This window comes from Thamnophis elegans, chromosome 13, assembly GCF_009769535.1.
Source record: "Thamnophis elegans isolate rThaEle1 chromosome 13, rThaEle1.pri, whole genome shotgun sequence".
Taxonomy (NCBI): Eukaryota; Metazoa; Chordata; class Lepidosauria; order Squamata; family Colubridae; genus Thamnophis; species Thamnophis elegans.
Genome location: NC_045553.1, coordinates 27,188,785 through 27,202,633, shown reverse-complemented (window position 1 = coordinate 27,202,633; position 13,849 = coordinate 27,188,785). Strand labels below are relative to the sequence as shown.

The 13,849-nt window shown below is 44.5% G+C and overlaps 1 protein-coding gene and 1 long non-coding RNA gene across 5 annotated transcripts in view; one reads left to right on the top strand and one right to left on the bottom strand.

Moving 5' to 3' along the window:
* PLEKHA2 (pleckstrin homology domain containing A2) overlaps positions 1-10,132 on the bottom strand; it is a 101,766-nt gene extending 91,634 nt beyond the window's left edge. Inside the window, exon 1 of one of the 2 annotated variants that reach the window (XM_032230022.1) lies at positions 9,962-10,132. The gene's annotated coding sequence lies outside the window, so the exon portion shown is untranslated. Of the gene's footprint in view, positions 1-9,001; positions 9,170-9,961 lie in introns of those variants that run through there. The other variant, XM_032230023.1, reaches the window with a different exon arrangement.
* A 40-nt stretch (positions 10,133-10,172) lies between these two features.
* On the top strand, positions 10,173-13,849 carry LOC116517191. 3 transcript variants are annotated; one of them, XR_004256427.1, is made up of 3 exons: positions 10,173-10,520; positions 12,439-12,652; positions 13,303-13,849. It is a non-coding gene; the product is annotated as an uncharacterized LOC116517191 (long non-coding RNA). The 3 variants fall into 3 exon arrangements; XR_004256425.1 differs by having other exon boundaries at positions 10,175-10,508; XR_004256426.1 differs by having other exon boundaries at positions 10,176-10,487.

Below are 13,849 nucleotides of genomic sequence, written 5' to 3'. Positions count from 1 at the left end.
CAAGTTCCTAAGTGTCTTCAGTCTGCTCAGCTTCCTCTCCTAATGCTCAACCACACGGTGACTTATCGATTGGAAAGGAGGAAGACGCCTGCAATACACACATGGAAACCGACTAACCTTTGCCCGGGACAGAAATAGTGGGAAGAAAGAGGAACAGGGGATGCAAAAACAACCTCTGTTCGGCTTGCAAAGCAACAGCTAAAGAAAGAAAAGGCAACTAGCTCAGCTCTTCGTGCCCAGACGTGTTACCTAGGGAAAGCTGAGTAACCTTAAATAAGTTTTCCCAAGGCTGCAGATAAGCATTGATAGATTATCATATATGGCAGTGGTTCCCAAACTTGGCAACTTTAAGACTTGTGGACTTCAACTCCCAGAATTCTCCAGCAGCTCTGCAGAGCTGGCTGGAGAATTCTGGGACTTGAAGTCCACAAGTCTTAAAGTTGCCAAGTTTGGGAACCACTGATATATGGGTATCAGGTTGTTATTTATTTTTTCTTCAAAAGCATATAACACAGGTGCCAGATAAGCAAGCAGCAAGTTAACCAGCAGAACGTTAAAAGTGGGTTTTTTTTCTTCTTCTTCTAACCTGTCAAATTCTTATATGTCAAATTTCTACCCGTAAAGAAGTCCTACCTGAAAAGAAAAGAAAAATATAGAAAGGATAAGAAAGGACAGAGGGCACAAGAGCCCTTAACAATACAGGTAGTCCTTGACATACGACTAAAATTGAAACCAAAATTTCTGTTCTTAAGCGAGGTGTTTGTTCTGTGAGTTTTGCCCCATTTTACGACCTTGCTTGCCGTAGTTGTGAAGTGAATAGTTACAGTTGATATATTAGTAACCCAGTTGTTCAGTGAATCTGGCTTCTCCACTGACTTGGTGTTGTGGCCCACCAGCGGCCAACAGAGCTGGCAGCAGAGTCAGACAGTGAGGAGGTTGGGGAGGAGCATGGGCCGGTCCTAGAGGCTGGGGAAGGCTCGGACGAGGGCTCTGTGTCGGAGGCAGAGACTGGACCGAGGCTGTCTGGCAGTGATCAGGTGCCTACGGAGCTAGACAGCAGTGAGGCAGAGGAACAGCTGGAGCCTGTCCCAGTGTGCGCATGCGCAGAGCTGTCAGAGAAAAGAACAACTCAGAAATCAGGGTCGCCCTTGGGAGTAAAGCCTAGGTGGAAGGTGATGGCCTCTCTCATAGGTAATAAAAGAGGAGTGAAAGGGGAGTGGGCTTTTTGCAGGAAACAATTCAGTTGGTCAGATCATTAGATTCATTTCAGGAGTGTGAAGATCTGTCCATGAATCTCAGAGACCCTGTGCAAACTCTTCCCTTGAATGTTTACTTTTGTATTCTTTTAGTATGTCATATTATAAACTAATACATACATACATACATACATACATACATACATACATACGTGTTGTATTTGTGCTGATAAATAAATAAAGGGAGACTAGTATAGATATATTTCAAGCTATTTAGCTCTCATCAGCTATCCATACCCATTACTTGGATTAGAACCTGTGCGGTATTACATCTTAGGCAGATGTGTTAACCACTAAACCACAAGGTCCTTCTCCTTTATTAGCTGGGGAGGGATACTTTATATATATATATATATATATATATATATATATAGATAGATAGATAGATAGATAGATAGATAGATAGATAGATAGATAGATAGATAGATAGATGATAGATAGATATATAGATATAGATATAGATATAGATATATAGATATATAGATAGATATATAGATATATAGATATATAGATATATAGATATATAGATATATAGATACTAGATATATAGATATATAGACTATAATGTTGTATTTGTGCTGATGGTCTCTTGTGATGAGCCGAAGGACAGAGAATGGAAGTAGTGATCTTCCTCCCATATTTGGGCATACCGGGGTTGTGAAAAAATCATATACACACACACACACCACCAACACACCACACACCCACATATATATATATATGTTTGATTTTACAACTCCTGGTAAGCCCCAATTATGGGAGGAAGCTAACTGCTTCCATCATCTGTCAATTGGCTCGTCACAGAGTCCATCACGACAGAAACCCAGTTAAAATCCCAGTAGGGGTATGGCTAGCTGATGAGAGCTAAATAGCTTGAAATAGATCTATACTAGTCTCCCTTTATTTATTTATCAGCACAAATTAAACACACACACAGACACAGACACAGACACACACACACATATAGATATAGATATATATATATAGATATATAGATAATGTTTTTAAAAAATGTTCTAATACAAGTTTCCTAAGTGACTTTGAGCTAGTTCAAAATGTCTCTCAGTGCAGCACACAGGTAAAGTCCTTAACTTCAACTGTTTGCTTAGCGGCTGTCCTGAATTACAATGGCAACGAATCAAGTGATTTACACAACCAGTTCTCACACTTAATAACTGTTGCCATATCCCCACAGTCACACAATCAAAATTTGGGCAATTGGCAAGAATTTGCGAGGGTTGCATCATCTCGGGAGTCATGTGAATAGCACCTGCTACCATCTCAGCCTATTCTTGACCATCAAAGCCAATGCTGATGCCAGATTTGCTTAACGACTGCATGATGCATTTAACAACCGTGACAAAAATGGCCTTAAAAATCAGGCAACACCTAACAACTGCCTCACTAGTGATTGGAATTCTGGCCCCAATTGTGGTTGTAAGTTGAGGACTACCTGGAACGGGGCAGGGGGTGGAATGGAGGAAGGGCTGTGATCTAGGCTGCCCCAAGCTTCCAGGGAAAAAGCAGGATATAAATTATTAAATGTGCCTCATTCAAAACCAGTTTTCCTAAGCTCCACATGCAGTAACTAACCCAGCCACCCCACACCAGTAGAGTCCTTGGCATTCAAGATCTTGGGAAACTTCCCTCCCCTTCAGTCAACCCAACTGGAGGTAAACCCAGTTGATGTAATTGCATGTGCGAATGACCTTGGAAGATGGGGAGAGCTGCAAAGTGGACAACAGCCTGGGAAAAGATTTCTAATTCCAGTGGTGAAATTCAATTTTTTTACTACCGGTTCAGTTGGGGTGTGGCTTAGTGGGCGTGGCAGGGGAAGGATACTGCAAAATCCCCATTCCCACTCCACTCCAGAGGAATGATACTGCAAAATCCACCATTCCCACTCCACTCCAGGGAAGGATACTGTAAAATCCCCATCCCCCCTCACTCCCAGAGGAAGGATACTGTAAAATCCCCACTCCCACTCCACTTCAGGGGAGGATACTGCAAATTCCCCATTCCCACCACACTCCAGGGGAAGGATACTGCAAATTCCCCATTCCCTCCCCACTCCAGGGGAAGGAAGACTGCAAAATCCCCATTGCCCTCTGCAGTCTGGTGGCAAGCCAGGGGTGGATGTTGTCAGTGGCTCCAAACATACTCAAAATTTCTGCTACCGCTTCTCCAGAACCTGTCACCCCTGCCTCTTCCCACAGAAAGAGAGTGAGAAGACTTCAGAAAGGACCTCAGCTAGTTCCAGAGAGTAAAGGAGGGGAAGGCAGGGAAAAATACATCAACCTTAGAAATTAACATTTGATCACGGACTTGTCCGTCCCCCCCATAAATAATACCTGGGCAATTCTGGGTTATGAACTAGTCGGCAAATAAAAAAGCAAAGAACTCTTGAAGAAAATAATCCAGAATTGGGCCCGGAGTTTGAAGCTTGCTGCCCCTTGCAAATTTTAAGTGACGAACCTTCCGAAACTACCCTCCTTATATGCATTGCTTAACCATGGATATTCTGGTCACAATTTACCATATCATGTCCTGAACTAGAGGGCATCCAAACAAAGCAACTTAGGGAGATCCCAAATCCCAGAATTCCCCAGCCAGCCATGCATGGCTTTGTTAGGACAGGGGTGTCCACATGAAGTACCAAAAGTCCAATGGAACTTTTAAGATTTGTGGACTATCAACTCCCAAAATTCCCCAGCCCATGCGGTTTTGGTCACCACAATATAAAAAAAAGATGTTGTGACTCTAGAAAGAGGCCAGAGCAGCAAAGATAATTAGGAGCTCAAACATATGATGGACAGTTGCAGGAACCGGACATGGCTAGTCTAGTGAAGAGAAGGACCAGGGGAGACGGGATAAGCAGTCTTCCAATATTTGAGGGGCTGCTACAGAGAAGAGGGGGCTCAGGCTATTTCCAAAGGCCAGACAAGGAATAATGGATGGAAGTGATCAAGTAGAAATTCAATTTGGAAATAAGGAGGAATTTCTGACAGTGAGAACAATCAACCAATGGAACAGACGTTGTCTTCAGAAGTTGTGGGATCTTCATCCTGGAGACTGCCATCTGTCTGAAATGGTGTATGGTCTCCTGCTTGGTAAGGGGTTGGACTACATGACCTACAGGTGTCTCAATTCCAGACCCAGATATCAATGCATATATTTGGCCTTTGTCTCCTACATACAACTCACAGAATTATTTTGTGCACAGCATTGAAACCCCAACAGCAGGGAGCCTTCTTGGTTAGAGTTGTAGAGTGAGTTTCCTGCTTGGGCAGCAAGTTGGACTAGATGCCTACAAGGTCCTTTCCAACTCTGTTCCTCTGAATCTTAGTCAAAAGTTGCCAGTGCTAGGCACCCCTGTCCTAAACAAAGTTCCTGCCTCCTCTTTTATCCCACTTGGTTGCCTACAGACCAAGTCTCAGCTCTGCTCAGCAAGATTACTTTTCTTCTTGTTCAATCTGCTGTGCAAAAGAGAAACAGAAAGGATGTTTTATTAAAAACATCCTTTTTTTTAAAAAAAAGGAGGATGCCAAAATATCAGATTAACAGTTGAAACTGGCCCGAGGTGAGCAAAACTCAAATCTCTCGCCTTGACAAAGTGTGCGGCTTTAGTCCAGCCAACCGCTGGCTTTCTTTTTCTGCCTAATCTCGCCTGAGATAGCCTAATATGGGACTGCACGTCCTGCTTTCAGTTCTCATGGAATGAACAGGAGTGCCAGACAGCCAAAGGCTGGCAAGTTTTCAAGGTACAACTGTTCTATTTTGGTGCTATCGGGTTGATTGGTTGGTTGGTTGGTTGCACGCATCAGAAGAACTTTCAGATAGAGAACGAGGACAAATCCCAGAGTACGTCCCTCCTCATCCCACGGATCGTAAAATATACGGGCAAGTCCTGGATTGATGGGCACAACTGAGCCCAAATCTCCATTGCTAAGTTCAGCACGTTTTGCCCTATTTTACCACCTTTCTCTATAGAGCTGTGGTGGCACAGTGGTTAGGAACCAGTATTGCAGCTAATTCTGCCAACTGCCTGCAGTTCGATCTGACTCGGCTTCCATCCTTCCAGTTTGATAAAAGGAGCCAAATGATTGGAAGTAATATGCTGACATTGTAAACCGCTTAAGAGGGCTGCAAAGCACTGTGAAGTGTACATAGTCTAAGCGTTGTTGCTATTGCTTTTTTTCTTACAGTTGTTATGTGAATCACTGCACTTGTTAAGTTAGCAGCACGGTTGTTAAGTAAATCTGGCTTCCCCATTGACTTTGCTTGCACAAGGTCAGAAAAAGTGATCACATGATTCCAGGACACTGCAACCATCATAAATGACTCAGTTGCCAAGTATCTGAATTTTGATCATGTAACCATCATGCAACAGCATAGCATTTAGACTTATACACCGCTTCATAGTGCTTTACAGCCCTCTCTAGCAGTTTACAGAGTCAGCCTCTTGCCCCCCAACAATCACATTTTACCCACCTTGGAATGGTGGAAGGTTGAGTCAACCTTAAGAGGCTCATGATCAAACTGCAGGCAGCCAGCAGAATTAGCCTGCAATACTGCATTCTAATAGATAGATTAATATTGACAGATATAGATAGATAGGATAGTAGAGGTAATAATAGGTAGGTAATAACAGGCAGGATAATGGATGGATGGATGGATGGATGGATGGATGGATGGATGGATGGATGGATGGATGGATGTATAGATAGATAGATATATAGATAGATAGATAGATAGATAGATAGATAGATAGATAGATAGATAGATAGGTAGGTAGGTAGGTAGGTAGGTAGGTAGGTAGATAGGTAGACAGACAGACAGACAGACAGACAGGCAGACAGGCAGACAGGCAGACAGATAGATGATGGATGGGATGGATGGATGGATGGATTGGATGGTGGGTGGGTGGTGGGATGGATGGATGATGATGATGATAGATAGATAGATAGATAGATAGATATAGATAGAGATAGATAGATAGGATAGATGGTAGGTAGTAGGTAGATAGGTAGGTAGGTAGGTAGTTGGATGGATGTGGATGGATGGATGGATGGATGGATGGATGGATGGATGGATGGATAGATATATAGATATATAGTAGATAGATAGATAGATAGATAGATAGATATATAGCAGATTGAGATATACAAATGACAGATGATATAGATAAATAGATAGATTAGATAAATGATATATTAATAATAGATGATAGACAGACAGACAGAAAGTGACAGAGAGATAGAGATAAAACATCAACAGCAATAGGGCTTAGACTTTATACCACTTCACAGTGTTTTAAGCCCTCTCTAAGCAGTTTACAGAGTTAGCATATTCCCCAACAATCTGGGTCCTTATTTTACCAACCCCAGAAGGCTGAGTCAACCTTGAGCCATTGAGAATCGAACTGTCGAACTGCTGGCAGTCAGCAGAAACAGCCTGCAGTACTGCATTCTAACCACTGCGCCACCACGGCTCTTATGCTGCAGCGGTCATAAATGTGAAGAATGGTCACAAGTCACTTTTTCAGTGCTGTTGTAACTTTCAGCAATCACAAGCGAATGGTTGTAAGTTGAGAACTGCCTGTAATTTGCCATTTCAGAAGATCTGTAGTTTCAAGAGAACACAAAATAATTTAATTTCCAGGAGAAAATTTTTAACTCCCAGAGGGCAGGATGGGGGAAGGCAAGGGCTGTGTTTGTGCTAACAGCAGATGCGTCCAGAGCTAAAAGTGAGCTTAGCCAGGCTACAGACGTGCAACACCAGTTCGTACTTTCCATCAGATTCAAACACAACTACAGGTGGGCCTCGACTTACAACAGTTCATTTAGTGACAGTTCAACGTTACAGCGGCACTGAAAATAGTGACTTATAACCATTTTTCACACATACACTGTAGGAATTAGCACCCACCCCTCTCCTAGAAAAATGAATATCCTGGGAAATTGAAAAGGCGGAATATTATATTTCCCTGGATCAGAAATGGAGAAACATGTTTTTAGGCAGGGACTCACTCACTCTTAATAGCCCCCATCTTCTCAATGGGCCATTAAAAAGCTGGGCCAGTCTATTCTACATAACGAAGATCTCCCCGCTTCAGCTCCAAAATTCCATTTGAGAGCCAGTTTGGTGTAATGGTTAAAGCAACAACGGCTACAAACTGGGAGACCATGAGTTCCAGTCTTAGGCACAAAGTTAGATGGGTGATCTCAAGCCAGTCACTTTCTCAACCCTAAGAATGAAGCAATGGCAAATCACTTCTAAAAAAAAAAAACCCACATTTAGGCATGTCTCCTAGAATCTGATATGATGAAATGGAAGAACAAAATAATAATAATACTGCATTTAAACTTTTTAGACTTTTGGCTCAAGCATGCACTTAATCTCTTAATCTTCTCATTCCCCTTCCCCCCCCCCACTCCCCATGTCTTCCTATTTGCTTTTGTGTTTTATATTTTATTCTATAATCTAACAAAACCTTTAAATTTAATTTTACCATATAAATGTTTGCAGAGGAACTGCTTCTGTGACCCACTTTTTAAAAAAAATACACTGCAAATCAACTTGAATTCCAGTTGGCCCCAATAAACTGAACTTAAGTAACCCCAAGGCAACATTTTTATATACTTAAATATATTTTTTCTGCCATCAAATGGAATATATTTGCCTATTCAAAGGATACGGAGTTTCACTTTTTTGAGTTTCACTTTTTTTTAAAAGCAAACACACAACTATCTTGGGAAGTGATAGCTTCTTTTGCTATCACTTTCCAAGATAGTTTGCTAAAATCCAGCACTTTGCAGCTGTCAACTTATGCATCTGATAAGAGAATAAAAAGTCCCCTTTTTTTGCCAGCTGACTGGTATGCTTGACAGAGAAAGGGTGAAAACACCATGCAACCAAGGGCTGCAGATGGTTCAGCTTCTGCATAAAACTTTGGGCTGGAAGTCCCCTGTTCCTACAAGGATCAGAAGGCCCTGGCTTTGGAATGCAAAAAAAGGACCTATTGATAGCAATAATACCTAGAGTTATATAGCGCTTCACAATGCTTTACAGCCCTCTCTAAGTGGTTTACAGCCTCTTGCCCCCAACAATCTGGATCCTCATTTTACCCACCTCGGAAGGATGGAAGTCTGAGTCAACCTTGAGACAGTCAGGATCGAACTGCTGGCAGTGGGCAGAGGGAAGGAAGGAAGGAACGAACGAACGAACGAAGGAAGGACAATAGCCATAGCACTTAGATTATATACCACTTCACAGTGCTTTTACAGTCCTCTCTAAGAGGTTTACAGAGTCAGCCTCTTGCCCCCAACAATCTGGGTCCTCATTTTACCCACCTCGGAAGGATGGAAGGCTGAGTCAACCTTGAGCCTGGTGACATTCGAACTCATGGCAGTGAGCTAGGCTACAGTACTGTATTCTAACCCTTCTGCCGATACAAGATTCCAGCACAAACGTACCCTGGGGTCGGTTGGAAAAGCGAGGTCAAAGCAAAGGAAGGCCGGATCAACTGTGATCCTCTGCCCATTGGTTAGGTTGCCAAGAGATCTGGCTGCCCTGGGTGCAATCATTTCAAGGGGCTCCCTGGAGAAGATTCATTTGGAAGCAAAAGAGAAAAAAGGCTCGAAGCGGAACATGGCCAAGCTCTTGCCCCAATCCGACGCCCACTTCCTCGGGTGCCCCAACGGCCAGAGCTTTTCCCCGGACGGCCGTTCAGAGTCCAAGCGAACCTGTTCCGAATTCTTGGCTCGGCTTAAAGCGGCGGCGGGAGCCGCACCCTCGCGCCCAAAGTGCCGGACCCTGGGCTCCGCTCGCCCCCAGCGTCGATCCGGAGCCCCGGCAGGGAAGGAGGTAGGCGGCTCATCTTCCACTCCGGGGCCTCCTCGGCTGCCGACCCATTGCGCCACCTTCCCGTCCTCCAGCGGCGCGCCCGCCCCGAGCTCCAGCCCCTACGCGGGTGGGTGTGTTCGGGTGCGCGCGGCACGCACCCCCCCATCCCTCCTCCCTCCTCCTTCTCCCCGAGAAGGGCATCTACTCGGTCCCTCCCCGAAAAGGCATCCATCCACCCTCTCCAACGCCACGTTCCCATGGGGTCCCACGCGCTTGCCTCGCCCGGTTCGACTACTGCACTCCCCCCCCTCTCTCACACACACACAAAGACACTCTCACACAAACACACAGAGAGACAGACATACATTCTTTCTCACACAGACACACACAGACACACTCTCACACACAGACACGCACTCACACACAGAGAGATATACTCTCTCAAACACACACACACACTCTCACACACACTCACACAGACATACTCTCTCTCTCTCTCAGACACACACACACACACTCTCTCACACACACAGACATTCTCTCCCTCTCTCTCTCTCACACACACATACCACACAGACGGACCCACACTCAGACACTCATACACACACACACAGATATACTCTCTCAAACACACACACACACTCACACATCTCTCTCTCTCTCTCAGACACACACTCTCTCTCTCTCTCACACACACACAGACATTCTCTCTCCCTCTCTCTCTCTCTCTCTCTCTCTCACACACACACACACAGACGGACCCACACTCAGCATTCACACACACACACACACACACACACACACACACACACACACAGGGCTCTCCAGCCCCGCCGTCCGAGATGAGCGGCCCGACTCACCGCCCTGCGGAGTTCATGGCCGGCTTGGAGGCTCCAGCCGGCGGGTGCCGCACATGGCCGGGGAGCTGGGAAGCGCCGTCCAGCCTGGATATGAGCGCCCGGCTGCCGTCCGGCCCCGGTGATCGCGCTGCCGTCTCCGCCGCGGCTTTTCCCCCCCTTTCTTTTTTTTCCGGGTTCGTTGCGCTTCCCATTGGCCAAAGCCAGCCCCGGATGTTGAGCGCAGGCAGCGCCCGGGAAGCCTCGGCCGTCGCCTGCCTGGGTGCTCCCGCGGATGGGGCTGGACGGGGCCGCCCTCCCTGCAACGACGCCCCGTCGGTGCCCCGAGTCCGCAACCTCGGTGGGCGGCAGCCCGGAACATCCTCGCTTTTGATCCGGAGAGCCCCTCGGCAACAAGAGCCCAAGTTACCAACTTTGAAAACTTTAGAGGCGCTGGAGCTCAGCGCGTTTCTTTCGCGGGGCTCCCTGAAAGCCGCTGAGATTTTAAAACCTTGAGTGTGCGGAGGCTACAGATCCCGGCTTTTCCCAGGTGGTCCTCGACTTAACAACGGTAGCGAGAAAGGTCGTAAAATGGGGCAAAACTCACTTCACAGCTTTCTTTCTTGGCTACAGAAATTTGGGGCCACAGGTGTTAATAAATGAATGACTGCAGTTAAAGTTAGTAACACCGTTGTTAAGTTTATCTGGCTTCCCCAGTGACTTGGCTTCTTGGAAGGTCACAAAAAGTGACCACATTTACAGATATTTACAGGTTAACAAAGTTGGAAGGGACCTTGTAGGTCATCTAGTCCACCCCACCCCGTCCAAGCAGGACCCTACACCATTTCTGACAGATGGCAGTCTAGTCTTTTCTTGAAAGCCTCCAGCGATGAAGTTTCCATAACTTCATCACCCACATGACCTCAAGACCTTGCAACCGTCACAAATACATGCCAGTTGCTAAGCGTCTGGATTTTGATCATGTGTTCACCGGTCGTAAATGTGAAAAACAGGACTAAGTCAGTTTTTTCAATGACGTTGGAACTTCACAAATGGTTGTAAGTTGGGGACTATCTGCAAAGTGCAATGCCAGTGCATGCTTAATGAGATGATCCAGTTTAGACAACAAACTGAGACATAATAGGCTTGTTTGGTTTTCACTGAGCTGTTGTGACTTGTAAACTGTTTTTTTTAATAGGATGGGAGTTGTGTAAACATTGTTTTGACCTAAGAGCGAAAGAGCCTGTGAGGTCCCAATTTTGGGATGTAGGAGTAAGCCAGGAGAGAGCTAGTTATAGTTCTCTTTTAAAAAGTTTCCTATCCCCATAAATGCTCGGAAAATTGGCCCAGAATTTCCCGAACACGTAGTATTTTCTTAACGCAGAATTTCCAGGAAGTATTTGCTGGAAAAATATAAAATCTAAAGGTACTTTGCATTGGGAGGATATCTGAAAATGGGATGACTATGCTGTTTTTAAAAAATATTTATGTACTTGCTTACTTATTTAAGATTAAGGTTAAGGTTCCCCTCGCCCATATGTGCTAGTCGTTCCTGACTCTAGGGGGAGGTGCTCATCTCCGTTTCAAAGCTGGAGAGCCAGCGCTGTCCAAAGATTTCTCTGTGGTCATGTGGCCAGCATGACTAAATGCCAAAGGCACACGGAATGCTGTTACCTTCCCACCAAAGGTGGTTTTCTATTTGCATTTTGTACGTGCTTTCAAACTGCTAGATTGGCAGAAGACAAGTAACGGGAGCTCACTCTGTTATGCGGCACTAGGGTTTCGAACCGCCGAACTGCCGACTTTTCTGATCAACAAGCACAGTGTCTTAGCCACTGAGCCACCCAATGCTTACTTATGAGTCACTGAGCCACCCAATGTTTACTTATTTACTACTTTGTAAATCTATACAGTGACAGAAGTATCTTGGGCAGATTGTGACTTGAACCTACTTATTTCTGGTGGTCTTTGGCAACATGTTACCCACTTTTAAATAGCAATCTGACAGATAGCTAAGTAAAACTTGATAGGAAATTAAAAAGTTGGCAGGAAAATAGAGAAGCCACTTGAGTTTTACTAAGGTAGAAGAACTAATGTTTTATTTAAGTTGGAATTATTGCATCAATACAAACCATCCTTCTTAGCATTAAAAGTCTCCATGTACATTGTATAGGGTGAGGTTTATGTCACTTGTGCAATGAGATTACAATGCGTGTGACATCATTGCGACTTGAACTGAATGTCTATGGAATTTATGTATGTATGTATGTATGTGAAATTTTTGGAACATTAAGGTATATTCAGTTTTATTTGTCAATACAGCTTTCTAGCCAGGCATTATCTATTTATCAAAATCGATCACATTAACATTATGCATCTAGGTAGCTCGACCCATTGTGTCTATTAGCAAACTTAGTTTAACACCACGTGTGAATTGAGATGCTGGAGGAGTCATCCCTAGGCAAAGTTTAGCTTTTGAAGCTATGCCTCTTTTTTTCCAGCAGAGACTGGTTTTTCTCACGGCACGTATGCCAAGAAGACTCAGCAAAATGAAGAAGAAGAAAGGACTGGAAAATCTATCCTGCTGGAGGATGATAACTTCCGGGGCAAACAAATATGCATGAATAATATATCCCGCTTTTTTGGAATCTTTGCCTTTTAGAGACAGATTGCAAAAATGAGGCCATTCTCAGCACCCCCAAAAATGTGCAGAAGGTGAGCCCTGAGTGACAACTATTGTATCCCTGGATTTTGCCAGTCTTTTTCAGTAACTCCTAGGCAACTAGCAGAAGAAATTGTCTGAGTGAGATGGAGGTTGGTATAATCAACACTCTGAAAACTTTTACCATTTGTGTTGCATGTTCATTACTTTTTGCAACAGTGTTGAAATGCATGCCTTGAGACAGGGTAGATCGTAAGCTACTTGGGTGAGATAACTTAGGTCGTAAGTTGCAAGTACTATTTGTTGTAAGAACGATTTTGGATTGCTGTTATATTCCCTGCCGATCTGTGGTCTTACATGGCTTGCCTTAGTTTATATCCTAGTTTTCTGTCAATCCGTTTCTCAGCTGACTGAGTATTAGCTAATGGCAATGAACAGGTATTCCATTCAGGATGCAGGAGTTTCAGCCTGGATTCACGCATCAGTGAATCGGTTATTAAACCATGGTTTATTAAATGAACTAAAACCTTTTATGTTTGCGGAACTGCAGTGTCAGAACATGCAGGAACTTTCCCCAGCCTTTGTTTCTTCTGCTAAAGAGCCTCCCTGTCCCCTTTCAGAAAAGACACAGCTGCTTCCTCGCTTAAGTTTTGTTTTGTTAGGATTCCCTTTTGAATTTCTTTTTCTTTTTTTTCCTTTTCAGAAATCACTTCCTGCTTCCTCCCCAGTAACCGTCATTGTTCGGTGCTTTTAAAATCTAAAGCCAGGCTGCGTTTTTTGCAGATCGTGACTGTCTGAGATCTACATTTCAAACCTATTTTCCTCGCAAACATCAGCTAGGAAGAAGATCACACATTACGCTGCAGAACTATTTATAGAGCTTGGAAAGTTAGTTGCCTCTTACCACATGCAGCCCTTTGCTGGAAGCTCGGCTCGCCACCGTTCAATTGTGCCAGAGTCGGCGCCTCGAACGCCTGCCTGCGAAGACGGCTGCAAAAAAAAAAAAAAATGAAAAGAGAAAGAAGGCTGGGTGGGGTTGGGGATTTTGACTATTCATGCTTCTGAACGCAGCACTTTCTGCTCTCTTTGCATAAGTCTCTTTTGTGGCTTGAGCATGTGATCCAATTTGCTAAGTTGCTATGCAACCATCAGTCCTCTCTTGGCTGGATCTAACAGAATTGGTCAGGCCGAAGTCAAGGTCATTCATGCCTAGAAGATTTGAAGTGGGACTGGAATTCCCGTGAAGAGGA